The sequence below is a fragment of the Portunus trituberculatus genome, chromosome 11 (genome assembly GCF_017591435.1).
Source record: "Portunus trituberculatus isolate SZX2019 chromosome 11, ASM1759143v1, whole genome shotgun sequence".
Taxonomy (NCBI): Eukaryota; Metazoa; Arthropoda; class Malacostraca; order Decapoda; family Portunidae; genus Portunus; species Portunus trituberculatus.
The window spans coordinates 6,009,043-6,014,469 of record NC_059265.1 but is presented as its reverse complement, the minus strand read 5'-3'; the positions used below and the strand labels follow the sequence as shown (position 1 = coordinate 6,014,469).

General features: G+C 46.7%; 1 long non-coding RNA gene across 1 annotated transcript; it reads right to left on the bottom strand.

Moving 5' to 3' along the window:
- Positions 1-440: 440 nt before the first annotated feature.
- Positions 441-5,125, bottom strand: LOC123502470. The gene is made up of 3 exons (XR_006674110.1): positions 5,070-5,125; positions 780-870; positions 441-546 (listed from the first exon to the last, which is right to left on the bottom strand). It is a non-coding gene; the product is annotated as an uncharacterized LOC123502470 (long non-coding RNA).
- Between the last annotated feature and the right edge of the window lie 302 nt (positions 5,126-5,427).

Sequence of the window (5,427 nt, the reverse complement as noted above, 5' to 3'; positions counted from 1 at the left end):
AGTCTGAGCTATCTTTTAGGGCATTCTACAGCGAGTTAGACCGAGAAGCAGAAACGTGAGCAAATAAAATAATGAAAAATAAGAGCTTTTTACAACAGCACCAAACACCATTTCAAAGTCCACATATTTCACTCAATAGATTGATTTCACATTTAAAAGAGGACAGGCACTCTTTTGCTACCATAAAGGCCCACTTATACCTTGAAATGAAAAAGCTCAAAACTCCAGGTGGGAAATTTTGAGCGTTAAAAGCCTTTAACATACGCCATAAAACACCACTAAACGCCACATATTTACCCAGCACAGGCGCGGAACACACTTCAAACACGACGAAACATTTATAGAAACCATAAAACATACCATGGAAGCGCAATATTACCGTCAGGAAATATTCGAAAAAAGTATTTGACCCAACAGGCTGGCGATAGAAGGGTGATGGCGGGGTAGGGTGATGGCTAGGGGACCGCCGGGGGGAGGCGGCCCGGAGAAAACCCCGGGAACAGTGGCGGCAGGACATCCATATATAGTCTTTATCATCTCACCAAACTAAAATTAAGCCACAGAGAAATTTTGACTAGACTATATGAAATGTTAGACTGGTGGCTGCATTCTGACACATGTTTGGCCTATGGTAAGTGAAGGAAACAAATATGAGAGGGTAATACAGACGCCTTGCTCTTTTTGATGCTCCTTATACCATTACTTGAAAATATTTGCGTACTGTTTTCACTCTCATATGTAAAGAAAACCTAACCTTAACTGAATAGCCTTATAAATACCTTTAATAGACGAAGATTAGGCAGTGTGGAGTGTTGTGGTGAAGGCTTTGTGCTGCGTCTCTTGGTGCTGGTGCTTGGTGCTTCTTGAAAACTGTCGGTAATATAGCAACACTTCACTTTATTTGTGTGTGTGTGTGTGTGTGTGTGTGTGTGTGTGTGTGTGTGTGTGTGTGTGTGTGTGCATGGGTCAGTATAGCCCACCGCCACAACTGCTGTCACCACCACCACCGCTAAAAGACTACTGCCGTAGCAAAGGTTATCTGTGAAGACAGGACGCATGTATATATGTTTATGATAACTATCTGTTACTAAATCTCTTATTAATGAGACGCTATGCTTATACAAATACCACATGTCGATTTATTGGTTATTGTGACATCTTCCTCTTCGTTATCGTGTCCAGCTTTTGTTATTTGTCAAAGCAGGAAATATTAAATTGTATCTTGTTGTACAGCGAGTGTTGGCAACTCCGCGAGGCAATAAACAAGGTGCTTAAAAGGCAGACTGTACTATTTTTCTCATTCTCTATTTCTACCGCCTGATATACGAGTATTTCTGACAATAAACCAGGGTGACAGGACACTAAGTAGAGGAATATAGACTTTTTCTATCTACATACACATCTATATTGTTATTTATATACGAATTTATTGACTTATCTATCTGCCTGCCTATCCATCTATCTGTTTGTTTGTCCAACTGTCCATTTCCGTATCTATCAACCCATCAAATTACCCGCTTATCCATCTATCTTCACACAAGCATATAAATACCACCACCGCCACTACCACCACCACTATCAACCCATCAAATTACCCGCTTATCCATCTATCTTCACACAAGCATATAAATACCACCACCGCCACTACCACCACCACCACAACCACTGCCAGTTCCCGCACCTGCTCATCTTCGCCCTCATGAACGGGAGTGTCAGTGATAGGCGAGGGACACAACGGCTCATCAATTGCATCGCCAACCTTCGCCTACTGTTTCGTGTCAACCGGGGAGTCCCTGACGACACATCCTCCCAACCTACACGCTTTCGGACCCACGTAGCACGGGCGTGGGCGTGGGTGAATCGTGGGTGACATATACGTGGTGTCAGGCGCTTATCCGATTCCCTTTGCCTCTGTCGTCTTCATTGGTTCTCTACACACTTGTCAGGTCCCTACACGTGCACACTCGCGTACGGCAACACGTGCCTGGCCACGCGCACCACATACCTCCTACGGTACACTTCTAAGCGCCTTCGTACCGCGCGATGCTTTTTCTGCCAAGGACAGGCGCCGTTTGTCAAACAGACAATCAACCAGTGTGTCAGACAGTCAGTTAGTCAATCATTCAGTCATTCAGTCAGTTAGCCAAATAGTCAGTCAGCCAGATAGTCAGTCATTTAGTTAGTATTTTATTCATTTAATCAGTCAGTCAGTCAGTCAGTCGGTCAAATATCAGTCAGTCAGTGAATCTATTAGTTAGACAGGCAATCTATCCATCAATCCGTCAATCTTTCAGCCACTCAATCAATCAATATTCACGATGCAAAACAAGCAAACACACCACCAATAGTTACCACCACAATCACCACCACCACCACCAATACACAGCACACTGACATCATCACCACCAACACTTTCTAAAGGTGTGTACACACTTACTGAATTTCCACGCATCGTTTCATCGTTGCGTATCACACTGTGATACAATACGATGCAACAGGGTATTGTACCCATTTTTGCCTCTCCGCGTGGTGTATCATCGTTGAGTGATGCAACAGTGTCATTCAGTTTGTTCCTGACCGTAGCCATGAGTGCAAATGTGCAGTTGTCTGTGGCACACACAACTGATTTTCAGTTTGTCTGCAATTGGGGTCAAAATTGCAAAAATATTCATGCCCGTCCACGACAACACTGAACATGCAACGCGACGATCCCACGCTCCTCGTCCACACACACACACACACACACACACACACACACACACACAAACACACACACGAAGGTTGGTGAGTTGTGTATCATTCCTTTGAGATGACGCCAAAATACCGAAAAATGGCGGATCGAACCCGTTGCGTAACTTTGTGTCATATTTTGACACGCAACGGTGAAGCACTATCCTGTCAACACTGCTACGCAACGGTGATCCGATACGTGGAAATGCAACAAGTGTGTACACGCCTTAATTAAAACACAAACAATATTCATACACAGTGTTACACCCGCAACCCCGACCGCCGCCCCTCCACCGCTCGTCTGGTCCCGCGGCACGCAGGGTGGCCAGCCAGACAGCCGAGGTGACTCTGGGCGGCGGACTAACCTTCCTTCAAGACGTGTTTGTGTCCGTGGTGGAGGAATGAACTGATGGTGGTGGTGGTGGTGGTGGTGGAGGACAGGATTCAGGCAGGAGAGTGAGTGAGTGAGTGAGTGAGTGAGTGAGTGAGAGAGAGGACAGGAAAGAATAGAAGAAAGAGGAAAAATAAGAATATCTTATCAGAACACAACATTTTGTCTCTCTCTCCCCCCACCCCAGGTCTCGTGTCTGGTGATGAAATGGACGTCTGGTGGTGGTGGTGGTGGTGGTGGTGGTCAGTTGCCAAATGAAAATATTCTACGTCACCAGCTCCACCTTGAAAAGTCGCTAAAGGTCGCTAAATCATTGTTGTATATGCTACAAATGTGCCTAGAGAAGTAAGTGGCTTGACTAACACATAGGCTAATCAGTACAAGGCCCCTTGACTCTAACACCACCCGTCCTTACTACGTCCTGCAAAATCTCCAGGACGTGCTGAGGACGACGGACATGGACGCGGCAAGGACCGGCTGGACGCAGTGAGGACGCAGGACGGCATGCACGTAAGTTTTGATGGTCCTGCTCCATGGACAACTGGCTGTGCTGGATGCTGATGTTGCTGCTGTTGTGCTGGCAAGAAGACAGAAAAGATGGAAAGATGAAGTTAATTTGGGCAGCATGACGTTATGAGGATAATGAATATAATGATGTAAGAGCTGGAGAACCACTGATGAGAGAAGAGGCGAGAACTGAAGTGACAGGAAGCAGCACTTCCTGCTTGCGTCACGTGAGCGTATTGCGCGCTGGTTGGGCACGTGGTAAGAACCCAGTGAGCATGGCGGGAACTTAGTGAGCGTGGCGGGAGCCTGATCACATGCGTGTTATGACCGTAGTTAAACCCGATTGGACACAGTGATATCGTAGCGATATCAAGGGACGTACGCAGTAAAGGCTTGGTAGATACGTAGCAGTGGAGGATTTCGCAATTCCATCACGTCTCCACTACGTCCTCAAAAATGTTATGAACGTGTTGAGAACCTGCTGCGCGTAGTAAGGACCGCCTCTGGTGTGATGGGGCCTTGACACGGAGAGTTTATCCCTGTCAGTGACGCACACCAAACTTGTCTCGGGAGCCTCGCTCGTCTCCTCTCCACCTCCCCCTCCCCCGCTGTTCCCCACACTCTCATCACTCGCCTTTTAAATCTCATTGATGTTTACTTGATTGATTGATAAGTTTATTGTTATAGCAGTGTATACACCATCGAACTGTTGTCCATTTACGTATGAATGAACCTATCAAATTACCAGCTTATGTATCTATCTATCTACACACAAGCATGTAGATATCTCCACCAGCACCGCCAACACCCACACCTGCCCACCTTCGCCATCATGAACGGCAGTGTGTCAGTTTACACAATACTACTAGTATTTCCATGCCACTATATTGTAGCATCATATCACCTCAGACGCTGGTCAACAAGACGAGACACAGCAAGGAGACCAGACCAGACCAGACGACACGAGAGAGAGAGAGAGAGAGAGAGAGAGAGAGAGAGAGAGAGAGAGAGAGAGAGAGAGAGAGAGAGAGAGAGAGAGAGAGAGAGAGAGAGAGAGAGAGAGAGAGAGAGAGAGAGAGACACACACACACACACACAACACCTACAGTACACAACCACCTCTCCACGCATTATAACTACCATACGCCTAATTAACTACCTTAACTACCCTCCACCAGCTAACTGTCCACATGTGACTCCTTCAATGCACGACACACCTTCCTAGTACAGCCTGTCCACCCCGTCACTGTCCCATCACCGTCCCATCACTAATGACACTGTGGCACCATTAATTCACTACCCTTCACTATCCACTCACTCCCACACGTCACGTCACCCCTTCAGTGCATTATTATACAGCTTTCTATTAAACTATCCGCCCCATTACCGTCCCATCACTGTCCCATCATGTTTGTTCCCTCCACTCTATTAATAGACTCACCCTTTCACTGAGCAGGTGGAGCTGGTGGACTAGGTGGGGCAAGTGGGGGCGGTCACCGTGTTCACAGGTCTCGTGTCTGGTGAGGAAATGGACGTCTGGTCACTGATTGTGGTGGTGGTGGTGGTGGTGGGCAGTTGCCAAATGGAAATATTGTACGTCACCAGATCCACCTTGAAACGTCGCTAAAAGGTCGCTAAATCATTGTTGTACAATGTACATGCTACAAATGTTCCTACACGAAGTAATTGTCTTGACTTACACACAGGCTAATCAGTATAGGGCCCCGTTGACTCTAATAAGGACCGTTTATCCCTCCCAGTGACGCAGAGCAAACTTGTCTCGAGAGCCTCACTCATTG